The sequence below is a fragment of the Oxyura jamaicensis genome, chromosome 2 (assembly GCF_011077185.1).
Source record: "Oxyura jamaicensis isolate SHBP4307 breed ruddy duck chromosome 2, BPBGC_Ojam_1.0, whole genome shotgun sequence".
Lineage (NCBI taxonomy): Eukaryota > Metazoa > Chordata > Aves > Anseriformes > Anatidae > Oxyura > Oxyura jamaicensis.
The window spans coordinates 84,551,516-84,565,723 of record NC_048894.1 but is presented as its reverse complement, the minus strand read 5'-3'; the positions used below and the strand labels follow the sequence as shown (position 1 = coordinate 84,565,723).

General features: G+C 37.1%; 1 long non-coding RNA gene across 1 annotated transcript; it reads right to left on the bottom strand.

Annotated features, from left to right (window-relative positions):
- Positions 1-4,805: 4,805 nt before the first annotated feature.
- LOC118162645 lies at positions 4,806-8,877 on the bottom strand. The gene is made up of 2 exons (XR_004748550.1): positions 8,612-8,877; positions 4,806-4,993 (listed from the first exon to the last, which is right to left on the bottom strand). It is a non-coding gene; the product is annotated as an uncharacterized LOC118162645 (long non-coding RNA).
- Positions 8,878-14,208: the final 5,331 nt, after the last annotated feature.

Genomic DNA, 14,208 nt, shown 5'->3' with positions numbered 1-14,208 from the left:
TGTAGCGAGGGGCCCAAAACTGAACGCAGTACTCGAGGTGCGGCCTCACCAGAGTACAGGGGGACAATCACTTCCCTGGACCTGCTGGCCACACTGTTTCTAATGCAAGCCAGGATGCTGTTGGCCTTCTTGGCCGCCTGAGCACACTGCTGGCTCATATTCAGCCGACTGTCAACCACTACTCCCAGGTCCTTCTCTGACAGGCAGCTTTCTAACCCCTCATCTCCCAGCCTGTAGCTCTGTTTGGGGTTGTTGTGCCCCAGGTGCAGGACCCGGCACTTGGCCTTGTTGAACTTCATACCGTTGTCCTTGGCCCATCGGTCCAGCCTATCCAGATCCTCCTGCAGAGCTTTCCTACCCTCAAGCAGATCGACACACGCACCTAACTTGGTGTTGTCTGCAAACTTGCTGAGGGCGCACTCGATCCCCTCGTCCAGATCATCGATGAAGATGTTAAAGAGGACCGGCCCCAGTACCGAGCCCTGGGGGACTCCACTAGTGACCTGCCTCCAACTGGATTTGACTCCATTCACCACAACTCTCTGGGCCCGGGCATCCAGCCAGCTCTTAACCCAACGAAGTGTACGCCAGTCCAAGCCATGAGCAGCCAGTTTCCTGAGGAGAATGCTGTGGGGGATGGTGTCAAACGCCTTACTGAAGTCAAGGTAGACCACGTCCACAGCCTTTCCCTCATCCACTAAGCGTGTCACCTTGTTAGCATAAACAGTCCCCACAGACAAATGGAGTTCTCAAAAATTAACAAGAGGAGAGCATTGTCTATCTTACTTTTGAAGGTCTGTTGCATAAATAATGCCTTACAGCCAGCTAATCCTCAAGTCAATATAAATATTCTGCATTGAAACATGTTTTAATTTAATAGATATTGAGAAATTTAACATTATATTAATAATTGTCATAATTATGAAAATAATCATAATAAAGTTTTTATAGTACTGAAAAAAAAATAATTGATAGATTTATATAACTTTTCCAAAAAGTTTCCTGAAATTTGCACTGTGTTTGCAAAAACAACCTTTTTATAATCAGAGTTTTCTTAAATCCTTTGTAAAGCTCAAACTGATTTGTTGTTGTTATCATGGAAAGAGACATGGGGAAGTGGAAAAGAGTCCTCTATTTCCCTCTTAGGTTAGGATGGCATTGAAAATCTGAGTGCTGGCCTCTGAGATTCCCTGAAACCAATCTCTTTGTGTTCCTTAGGAAGGGAGAAAGGGTTTTTGCAAAAGTATTTTTCTTTTCATTTAACAGTACTTAGATGTTCTCAACATTCCTTTACTAGTTTCGGTAGGTTACAACTTAAAAGCCAAGAGAAACACTCTTTATAAGGAATCTGTAATACCTGGTATTTAGTGCTTTCTTTCCAATCTTATGTAAAAATATTTAGACTATTATAGCATATCAGAAAATCTAAAGCTACATTTCAGAGCCTACTGCTAGACCTAGAATTAATAGGTAAGGCTTTGCACTTACCTATTATCTGCTGGCACTGGAAACATTAAAGTAGTGCATATTTTCCACAGGTTTTCTTAAGTAGTCTGAACAATTTACTTTGAAAAGCAAGTAAACTATAAATGTAGACTGTTTTCTTCCAATATTATCTCTACATAGTTATTTCTTCAAATTTACCAGAAGTACACAAAAGTCTTCAACAATCTGATTTATTTATTTATTTATTTATTTATATATATATATATATATATATATATATATTAATATCCTGGCAACAGCTTTAAGGTTTCTGATTTTCAATCCTTTTTATTTTACAAGTTTACAGATCAAAGACTGCAAGTCTCAGAATTCAATTCCTTGTGGAATTTCAAGACAGTTCCTTGGTGTTAATATATGGTGCTACTCTTGGATTACATAATCACATATTGCTTTGTCTATGTCACTTCAGCTACATCAGGGTACAGATTAAACAATGCTTAATTACTGATAAGCTCCTTGGTTTCTTTCACTTCATGTAGCATGGCCCCAGGTCTTATTTATTCCACAGCATTCAAATCTTTCTAAAAAGACAGAAATGTAAACTTTTTCATAGGCTCTTCCATTACAGCTGTTACTGATATCTCTCTATCTCTGAATATTTCCACCAAATTCCTGAGCTGTTTATTATTATTATTAATTATTATTATTGTTATTATTATTTTAATCTGGAGAACCAATATACAGATGTGTTAAGGTGAAAAATAGACATTAATTTAGTGATCAGTTTGTGACTCCAAGAGACTAACAGAATCTAAATGTTATAAAGCAAATTGTGTTCATGACCATATGCCATTGACTTGTCATTGTGAATGTAAATATAATAATGGAAATCAGTGATGGAAGCAAAAATGAAATCCTACCTCCTGGAACAGATGCTTGCCTTCAAATCATGCTTTGTGTAAACATGGTTCTATTTCAGCGCTCACTGAAATTTTATCTTGAGAGGAGCATTGAATTTTGGAAAAGTCAAAATGCCTAATTTGAGGTTTGATTTTTTTTTTCTTTAAATAGTGCTTCAAACTTTTAGAAATGTTATAGGCTTTTTCTATGATAATGCAATCTAAAAATGAACTACTCTGTTTAAACAACCTGAAATTACATGTCAATAAAAATTGTCCCACCAGAAATTATTTAACCTGAGGAATAGATGCTGATTTGGAATAAACCTGTATTTCAAAATCTTCAACTCCTTTATGCCCCATACATGGAATTGTTCAAGGCCAGTTTGTGGACAACATGATCTAGTGGAAGTTGTCCCTGCCAATGGCAGGGGGGTTGGAACTATGTGACCTTTAAGGTCCCTTCCAACCCAAAACATTCTATGATTCTGTGATTCTAAGATGGATATAATATAACTTGCAGTCTGATTTGTGAGTACTTGATACACCTGCAAATCAAACAGTATGATCCCAGTAATACTGATGCCTATCAGTAGATAATAAACACAACCAGCAAACACCTGTGTGAAGATTGGGTGAATGACCTGCCCAGATTCACACTGAGATTTTTTGGCAGATGTTATCCTTTTGGAATCCAATTTCTTGGATGGGATTCAACAGCCTTAAACAGGAGACCATTATTCATTCTTTTCCCACTTCTTATTCACTCATTGCACAGGTTTCAACTTTTGCTACAAATGAAACAGTTATCCTTCAGAAAATATTCCTTTCTCATCACACGCCTTAATTCATCCCAAGAGTGGAATTCTGTGTACAAAGAAAATGTGATCACACAGTTCAAATTCTTTTCCTGCTGTACACATAAGGAGATGATATCCTTGATGAGCCAAGGAAACGTGGTTTAAATAAAACCACTGAAAAACAGATGCAAAACTTATTTAAAAACTGTGTCTGTCATTTGGGGCTTGAAGAAAAGTGCAATTTGGTGCAGACAAGTGCCAACAGAAGTACGATCAATCAGCTATAAAAATATAAAATGAGGAATGGTCTAGACCCAAGTCTTCTTTCTCCTAATCTTGGAACCTCATCCCAGTACAGTGTCATTACGTACCTCAGATTTCCTATTCTGACTCCAGTCTGATGGCCTAACCATTCCCAATTTAGCCTATCTAGACCAAGTCTGGCTATCCCCACATTGACAATGGAAGGGTCCTTGATCAATGATTGCCTTTCGTACATTACTGCCCCAGTTCTTTGTCTTCCCATGAGTACTCACAGCTTCCCTCAGCATAGTTTAGGTGTCAGAAGATTTGTCAGGCAAGGAGATGGTACACCCTGATGAAAAAGCCATTGCTCTTCCCAAACAAAATTTTAAGGCCTTAGTCTGTAGCATGAAGTGAGTGAAATGCCACAAGTCAAAGCATTATATTTATTATTCATAGAGGAGGAAAAAAAAAAAAAAAAATCACTAGCTTTAGTTCCAAATGTCCCAAGGTTGTTTTGTCTGAAGCAAATCCTTGACAGACATTTCATCCTATCTATAACCCAATGTGTGAGCAACTGAACTTGAAAGTAATTTCAGAGCTATCTGGTTCTCCTAGAAAAACTTATTATCTTGCTCTTTCTTCCTACTTCTCACAGCTTCTTAAACAGGTATTCTTACCTTGGCATATTATAATTAATGTTAACTGAAGTGGGAGAGGTGTGTTCATAAGTAATTAACACATATGTAAGTTTTTAACACCAGAACACTGATGGACATGTTGCAAATAGAAACTGTAAATTCAACAATTAAATTATTTATCTGTGTTTCCCCTTATCTTACACTGTCTTCCTCATGGCAGAATGCAAAATGACCCTTCCTGCTCCCCCCCACCCCCCCAGCTTCATTCTTGCAGACATTTATTGAGCTGATATTCCTCTATATGTCTGCAGCCAGAATTAAAAGAGGTAATATCCACATCAATAGGAATCAGTAGGACCCAACTGAACATTGCAAACCTTTTAATTGACTTCCTTGTAAGAGGACTAATTCATGGTCTTAGTAGCTTGTTGAATATACAAGCCTGTTTAGTGGTTACTTTCATTTATTTTAACTCCACTTGCACAGGGAACATACTTCTGTTTCCACTTAATTTGCAGACTGGACACCAAGTGAATGTTAATATATTGCTGCAGTTTATTGCCTGCAGTTCCGCTGTTTCAAAGGCAGGCCTTTCCAAAAATAAGCAAAGCTTCTCATGTATGTTTTTCTTTCTTTCTTTCTTTCTTTTGGTATATTCCAAGTTTTCTGAAGTAATGGTGGTAGGTTACTCTTCAGCCATCTTCTTACCCTTGGTGGTTTATCATGAACTGAATAAATGTTTACACAAGTAATATCTTTTTTTTTTTTTCCTTTTTTTTTTTTTCTTTTCCTGTGCATTTTTGAGTTCTCCTGGATGCTCTGTATATTCTCTGGAAAAAGTCCCATTGGTTTAAATGGCTTCTGATCTCTACTGTTCACTCACTTTACAGATAGCCTATGATCACATTCTTCATATACCTTCCTTAAAAGCCTAGTCTCTGATTTATTGAACTTTATCCTTTATCTTTTGCTGGAAAACAAACAAACCAACAAACAAAAAATAATAATACTTCTGAGTCTTTGGCAACACCCTAAGTGTGACAAAGACAATGTTTTTACCAACCTTTATCCCCATTACACATACTTCACCAAAATAATGGGTGCTTTCCACTCTCTTAGTACAAAAGTAATTCTGTTTTTAGGAAAATATCAATGGCTTTTCTTATGCATGTTCAGTTCTATCCCCTAGTTAATCTATTACTCTTGCAGACCTCTATGTCTGGATGAACATAATGAATACATATATTCATCAGAATTTTATTTTGCTATGCAAGCAAGAGAACCTGGTGTTGGATTTCATTTTCATTCTGTGTAATGATTTAAAACAGCATATAAAACACTTATGGTACTAATTACGTGACATCATTCATTTCCATAAAAAGGTTTGTACTCACACAAAAGGAAATGAATTCTGTCATTCAGAAAACATGAAGACATAGGTAGATAAATAAAGTTGGGAAAGGTGCAATACTGGACATTTGTTTTATAGCTAATTGCTAATCTCATAAGAACATGTATATTTAATATTTGAAAGGATGATTCTGTAATGTCTCTTTCATCACCTTCAAAGTACCCCAAGGCTTCTGTGATCCTCTTCTAAAGGACAGTAACTGAATTAGATCAAAGATCCGCTAACAGTGAAACCAGAAGTTACATCAAGACATAATGTTTTTAGAAGCAACTCAAGCAGTATAGAAAATGTTTCACTTGTTTTTATTTCTTAGCCTACTAAAATATCTTTTGTTACACTTCTAACATTATTCTAACTATTGTCTTCCTTTCTTTCTTCCACCCAGTTACAACCACATCAGGACTGGCAATGGAAAAATATTTTGTAATTCACATGAATACAGGGAAAAGATTTTCGTTTTTCCAACATGTAGAGTGTTCTGAGAGCTGATTAATCATTCTTTAAAGAAGATAAAATTCAATAGACATGAACAAGTCCTAGCTAATGTTACATTAAGAAAGACTGTTCAGTGCTCTGAGGTTTAAATTTTAATGGGAGTATTGGCCTTGACGCCAAGCCCTAGTGAATGCAGTAGCTGTTCAGGCACACAAGGATTAAGTGGCAAAAAGAACTCTGTTGTGAGCTGGCCAGACTTGAAGTTTAAGCAGAACATGTATGTATGCTGGAGCAGATGGGAAATAAGGAAGCAGCGTCTGTTCTCCATGTCCTTTTTTTTTTTTTTTTTTTTTTTTTTTTTTTTCCTTGCTAGGAAACGAAACAATATACTTGTAACTTTTTAACTATCTCTTGCTTCCACTGAACTCAGAAGGAGACAGGAGGCATCTCTTTGCCAGAGAGGCTGTTTCTGAGCCTGGCCCAGTGTGGTGTGCCTCCTGGGATGTGCAATTTATGACTCATCATTGGCTCAGTGCTCAACCCATTAAACATCCATTTCAGACAACCAAATCAATCATAGACTAGTGAAAACTATTGTCAATATTTCATTGCATCTTAATCATAATTCGTATCTAATCTACTGTTCCCATATATATTTGACTACATTACCGAGCAAGAGTAGAGTCTTTTGGGATTACATTTTTTTAAAAAAAAACAAACTCCAATTCTGGTCAATCTCAATTTATAAACTGACTGAACTGCTTTTCCTAGCCTGGTTCTCCTCAGGGCTTTCACTTCTTTGGAGTGGGTATAAAGCAAAGTTATTTTAAGGAGAAACAGGCCAAGAAACAGAGAAAACAGCTAAGAAATTAAAGGAAAAGACTTGCCAGTTTACTTTAAGTCAGTACCTTGGTATACTTTTATCCAAGATTACGGACTAGAATATCACTCCCATACACTTGGTACATACCTAAGTTTTTGAAATCCTTTGGTACAGGAGTTTGTGAATGCCTGGGTTGAACAAGCTACTCTACAACGCTGTGAAAGAAGAATCCTACCAAAACTTTTTGGTATGAAGACAGCTCCCTGTCTGAAGAGGTCTCTGAAGAGTCACTTGCTGGTGGCTGAGAGGGTATGATGGGAAAGCAGCCTTACATTTTGACCTTGCCCTTACGCTCTGCCAAGACTTCTGCTATCGACCATTACCACCCACAGGAACAGCAGGGTAGCTGGCCCTCCAAGTCAAGTGAGTCTGTGTGGTCTCATGAATTAAGATAAGCAAACATGTATATATACTGAGAGAGGAAGAATATTAGTTGGATTAAAAATCTAAATAAGAATTAGTAGAAAAAAAAAAAAAAAAAAGACAGTTTTCATTTTTATGATGGCCAAAGGACAAGTAGAGATGAATCACCGGTTCACTCAGAAATTTTATAAAAAAATAAATGTCTACATGCAAATATGATTCTTTTCTTTCTTGTTTTAGAAAAATGATAGGAAAGCTGGAAGAGTCTGTGAAAACTATTTAAGTTTGATGTCATTTAAATAATGTCTGAAAATTAATTTATATCCACTCTGTGTAAGATCACTGACATATAACTTGAAACTTTTTTCCCAAAGGACCTTGACATGAAGAGAGTTAGTGGAGGGGGCAAACATATGCACTGGGAATATGACAAGTTAACTTTAGTTTTTTACGGTACAGAACAAATAAAAATCTTAATAAAATTCACTTGAAACAGATGAACAGATACTGCAAATACCTATGAGAGTGGATGAATATAAAGGGGACATCCAAAATTTGGTCTGAATTTCTGGGTAGACCTGTGTGGTGCCAGGAGTTGTACTCAGTGATACTTACAGGTCCCTTCCAACTTGGGATATTCTATGATTCTATGAAAATTTGAAAAGACAAAAGAAGATTTAAATAAGTGAAATAATACAATAAGAAATTAGCTGAAACTCAGCTATTAAGTCCAAGAGACAAATCTGGAGAGAAGTGTAGCATATTGCAGAGGAAATGTGCTGAACAGATCTCCTGCAAACTAAGAAAGCATTATATTTTTTTCTAAGTCCATGTTTAAAACTTCAATTTTGAAGTTTAGTTGGATATTTTCTTCAACCAAAATTGAGCTTAGCTCAGCTAAACCAAATAGTTCTTCTCACTATTCAAAATGCTTCAACTAATAACTCACATGGAACAGTGAACATCTTAGCCTTTGAAATAGGTTTCTTGTAAAGTGACCATGAGCTATTTCTCCTGATTACAATATTTGCAACAGTAGTCAACCATTTGTGTCCGTTTGTGGAACCATATTTTTTGAGATGGAAAAACCTTGGCTTTAAGTAACCAGCCTGGATAACTTTGCTGTTTACTGCAGAATCAGCACATGAAGGAGGAATACAGATTAAAAAAAAAAAAAAAAAAAAAGTGAACAAACACAAAGACATACAACTTCAGAATATATTACCTTTAGTCACCTATCATGTGTGTAGGTCTTTCTGGCAGGATTCATCAAACCTGACAATAGCTATGTCTACGGAGACAGTAGGGTATGTTTGCACCCTGTTTTCTCAGTTCAATATGGAGGTTGTGTTCATTTTACAAGTGGATTTTCCCACACTCCAAATCTAACTATTGCGAAGCAAGGACTGACAGATGAGTAAACTTGTGAAACTGCAATGTATTAAAAATTCCTCTGCACTTGAAGAATGAGGATGCCAGCAACTCACTACCTTCTACATTCCTCATAGCATGTTCCTCCATTGCTCCACCAAAGTGCCACAGCAGACATGAGCTCAGTTCATGGATCAGACGAGGGCAGGAGAGTGAGGGAAAGGTTTGTCTCAGATTGGCAAGAATTCTGTAATGCATAGAAGAGGACACTGTGCTCCAAATTTGATCCAGCTGCTTTTCATATCCTCCATTATGGCCTGATGGTGCTTGAAGTATTCCACCAAGACTGAAGAGGCAGGAGAGCATAGAGTTTGTCAGAGAGCAAACAAAGCCACCTCCAGCCCTCTGGAATTATTGTAACCTAAAGGTGTTTACTTGGATGCTTTGAGATTGCTGGTAATTCAACTGAAACTACGCTCGGAACAATGAAGCTGACAACTGAAACAGAAATTTGTGTTTTTTAATGTCCTCCCCTGCACTTTCACACTTTCACAGTGTTCCCATAATCTAGAAAGCTCAAAACCAATGATTTGCCACATAATTCAGAGCAAAAAGAGTGAAATACTTGATCCAGGTTCTCAGAGGGAGAAGTGGGAAAATCTACACTTTTCACAAATGTCAATTACAGTATTGTCCTTTGAGAACCCTCACAAATCTTTTCCTGTTCATCTTCATATAGAATATAAGTACCTTCAGGAAGTTAGGTAACCCATTTCCAATGTCAATTAGTTCACATTCATTGAAAAGTACCAGGTCAATTATTGGCCTATAATGGGCTTTTTGAGAAGTAAATGACTCCCTGCTCAGCTCAAACTGCTTCTAAACCAAGTTTATCAATTTGATTCCGCAGTTTAGGAATCTAATTCATCAAATAAATGAGTGTGGAGATAACAGACATTTCAGTAAAGATCTAGCAAATAGGAAACACTTCCATTCTAAACTAAACAATCTTTGTGCACATTTTCTTAGAGCAGAGCCAGAATTCCTACCCCATTACATGATGGAGGATTCATGGCAGTAAAATCAGACAGCAAATTCAGAATAAAAAGAAAGTTATGCACCTCTTAGATTCCAGGATACTACTGGCTTCAGAGACTTTAGACTCTTCTGTGTATTATTGCACAACCTCTCCCAGCCTTCCTTCACTCCTTGAGTGTTATGTGTTGCCTCCAGCTCCCTCTCCTTAGCATCACACAGGGAATTTTGTGTTACCTCCTGTGTCTCACTGCAGCGTCCTCCATGATGCTGCAAGCAGAGGTTGTGTTTGCACTGTTCCCACCTCTCAAACACTCACCACTCAGAGTCCTCTTTGCCTACATCCCATTAGTGATCTTTCATTTTATCTTTCCTAACCATGTTATAAAATCTGCCTATATATTCTGTCTTGTCCTATTTTATTATTTTCAAGAATTCAGATTATGCACGCACCATTCTCACCTCCCTGCCTCTACCAAAGATCCTGTATCTCTCACACTTTAATATAATAACATTTAGGCTGCCAAATGTTCCATTTATCCTGTGGTCCTCCCCCTTCCCTTTTTCCATATACTTTTCTTTGGTTTGCGCACTGCTGCCTGGAAGCCAATCCTTCTCAGTACAGAATATTGAGTATTTTGGGAAGATGAGCAGAAATGAAAGCTGAACAAATTTATTGCAAAAAGTGCTGACTGCTGCCAACAAGCAGTTCTTTGTCTTGCTGGCAGTTAGAGAGGGGACTAATGCCATGGCCCTACTAAATATTTGCAGAAGCACACCTCTTTTCTCCTCATTTACATTCTTCAGTACTCCAATTGCCAACAAACTCAGCAGATTTCCTCTGGATGCTGTGGTCTACAGTATTGTCTGAAGTGTGGAAATGAGTAAAATGCAATGATAAAAAATTACCTTGTCACATATTCTAACAAAGACATGCTGCCAGCGTTAAAATGATGTCTCACAAACTTAGCCATCTATGTACAGGCTGGTTTCAGCCAGCGTAAGCAGAGTTGCAGAACCAAGAGTTGATATGCTCCTGCACTGCAGAAACATGCACAGCTCACAGTGTCTTATATGTAGAAATGTACTATCAGTTGGGAGCATGGGAAAGAAAATAATAATAATAATAATAAAAAAAAAAGGTTAGCAAGCTTAAGGAGCTGATTTATGAAAAGATTAACAGCAGGACAGTTTACACAGCAATTTGAAAATAAAGTATCTAGTGATCTAAAAATAACAACATGAAGAGTAATCATTTGAGATAACTAATGAGGAGTATAAACATGAAAAACAAAGTAGACTGCCTAAGCAAGACCTACTAACATGAGGAATAAACTGGGATCAGTGTCACTATCTAGTATACCTAAACTTAAAGTCATCTGTGGATTTCAAAATGATGCCTCTTTGATAATTAGGTAGAATAAAATGTAGGTATTTCCAATGAAAATAATTTTAAAAGGCCACATAGATGGAGTAATCATCCTAGTAGCTACTCTGTCAATATCCCTATGGCCATATGAACTAAATGTCAGAAAAACTTCCAAAGATTTATGAGATTAATATATGGCGACTCTGGTTCTGTAAAACCTTAAATTTCTGTCAGAATTTCGATTTAAGCCAAAAAAAAAAATAACTTAAGTCACTGATTTTTGTGATTTTATAGAGATTACATTACTGCACTTAAATTAATGAGGATGCTGTCTTCTATTCCAACATGAAATGTTGGACACTAGAAGGTGCATTTTTTTTTTGCACAGTGCTAAAATAGTTATTCTCAAGTGATTTACTGGGGTCATTTTGAAACTATACATAATTTGCTGGAATCAGTTAAATGAAAACCAGTGAGAACAAAACACCTAGGGCTGCATTATTTTGGGACAATGTGCAAGACATTAGACACTGTACCTGTCATTACTGTTTCAGAGATATTAGCACGTCATTCTTCATTCACTGTAGTAAAAAAGATCCCCTAATGCCCACCCTTGATGATTTTATCTTACCTAGTTTCTTTATCACCTATGGAAAAATATATATTCTTCTTCACTAATCCCATTGATGCTTTCAGATAAATGCCAGAATAAAATAAAATTTCTCGGTGATCATAATTCTGTTCATTTTTGTCAGCTTTTCCACATATTCTATCAAACAGTGCCATGCTATCTTGTAGCTTTAAAGCAACTTCAGCTACTAAAACAAAATATTGCTTTGTACAAATCTTTGCTTAGCAATGATTTGGGGGCCTCTAGAAAACGTGCATTTAATACAATAAATAAACACTATTTCTTTAGACAAGCAGAATGTACTTCAGTGAAAAACTTTGATAAAGATATCACTGTCTGGAGAAAAAAATATTGCCATATCTCAGATTTATCATGCCAAATTATCTTTTACATTTGGACACTTACTTGGACAAGTTCTGTGTAGACAGTAAAAGCTGTAGATCTTGGGTGGGCTGACTCATGCTATGAAGAGTCCTATGTCACAGAGAAGTGTCTGACATTAGATGGGATGAATTCAAGTGAAAGTGCTCAGTCTAAAATTCCAAGCAACACACTCCAAAATTTAAACAAAAACTTAGTTTCCCCAAACAAAACCTCTGTTATTGAGAGCATGCAAGCATAGACAAATATGCATTTCAAAGCTCTCTAACAAAAAATTTCAAAAGGTGAAAAGATAAATAAAACGGAGTATTTGGGAAAAGTAAAAAGACATGGTAAAATATTTTTCATTTTACAAGACAGATTATGAAACAGATATATGGCTATTCTCAGGTTGAGTTTGGGTATCTTTCAGGTTCACAGTAGTTTCTGTGTCTTCACACCTGAAGTCCTCTGTGGAATTGTTCCTGCTTAAAGGTCTGCTCTCCATATTGAGAGAGTAGGAATGTGACCCTTAGCTGAGATTTGTCAGGTAATGTAAAACAATTTGATATTGCCCTTTATAACAGATTATAAGAAACTTCATTTAAAGGGTTGGAAGAACTTGATTCTAATGTGCCAGCAGTATCTAAGCTCATAGCGAGAAAATAATAGATTTCTTATCCTTGTCTCTAGCAATGATCTTGAGTGCATTCACAACTGATTTGAAAGAGACTGGATTTTCTGAAGATTACTTCTATGTTCTCGGTCATATCAGAGTGGGAAAATAGGAGTAAAGGACAAAAAAGCCACAGGATTCTAACCATGCTGGCCCACTGTAAAAAGGACAAAATTCAGTCTTGCAAGAAGTGTAAACCTAGATTAGTTTTGGCTTATGGTTTGGCTTCAATTTCAATAGTTCTTTATCTTTGTTTTTCTGTAGTAACTCCCAACAGAAATCTATGCTCTGAAATGGAGCCTACTGAAACCATGCCAAAATGAAGACGACAGATGTATTGATATCACTACTTAATTCAGCCAAAAGATTTTGGTTGACTTCAGGGTACAGGTGTGAGAATGAAGACACTGCATATCTGCCAGTCAGCTTGCTCCCTATGATTAATGGCCTTGCACTTTCTGCTGTTTCTCACAGCTCCTAGCTTCTTGCAAATCCTGAGGGAAGGCAAATAGAGGCTTGATCTGTGAGTCTCATCAGACTGTATGAACTCCATGACCTACTGTTCTGGTATTAATAAGAAGTTTAAATCTGCAAATCTGCATATGCATCCATATACATAGCTCAGTAGAGATATATTACTTGGCAAAAAAAGCAACAAGAATGGTTGTGCAGGGAAAAAAAAATCTCAATACAAAAAAAAAAAAAAAAGCAATTAGCTCTTTGCAACCACTTTTAGTGACTGAAGTGTATTGAGATGGTAGATGTTACCACAAGGGAGTACAAAGTAGAATGTGTTAGGGAAAAAAGGAAGAGGAGGGAGCTTGTCTGTATTAATTAATGATATTGTTCTCACCAATGGGGATGAACAGCAACAACAACAAAAATAAATAGGGAGGGAGAAGAGTCTGTACATCCTTCAGGCTAGACAGCAGTACTAAAGGATTTAGTCACTTGGTCACTGTGGCAGGAACCACAGGATATAATCAGATACCTTTTTAAATGTAGAGGTTCCCTCCGCTCAGGGCTGAAATCCCCCTGGAGAGAGATACTTGTTTCAGAAAGCCAGTCTGGCTTACCCTCTCTTAAAAAATACAGGTTAAAAGAGAACTAATAGCAGCAGTCCCACTCCCTCTTCCCCCCGTAACCAGATAAAGAGCTCATGCATTTAGAAAGCAGGATGGCCTATGATTTTATCTGGGCAAGGAGACAAATGCTACTGCACTAGTTTCAGCCCCAAGCTGCTTTGCACAGAGCAAGAAGAATCTCTGCACTGTGCATTGAGTGACCTGGTGGCTCCCAAAGAGAGTGACACAGGTTATAGTTCCTCTGTGATCTGAGCTGTGAATGTGCTATAGCTATTACTATTGCATAGCATTCACATTGCTACCTATAATCTTTTCACCATATGCCGTTCCAATGCATATGGGTATGTAGCTAAATATTCATACTGATAAGAACGGACTGTTATGACTCAGACCTAATTAAATAGCCCCTTAAACAGCCAAAATGAACTGAGGAACAGGGACATATACATATAAACCTCAGCTGATGTTAGCTTAAAAGCCTTCCATCATTAAATTTATTTATTTATTCTTAGTTTTAAGTGAAGGGAGCTGGTCTGGGGGGAAATACATAATGGTTTGCC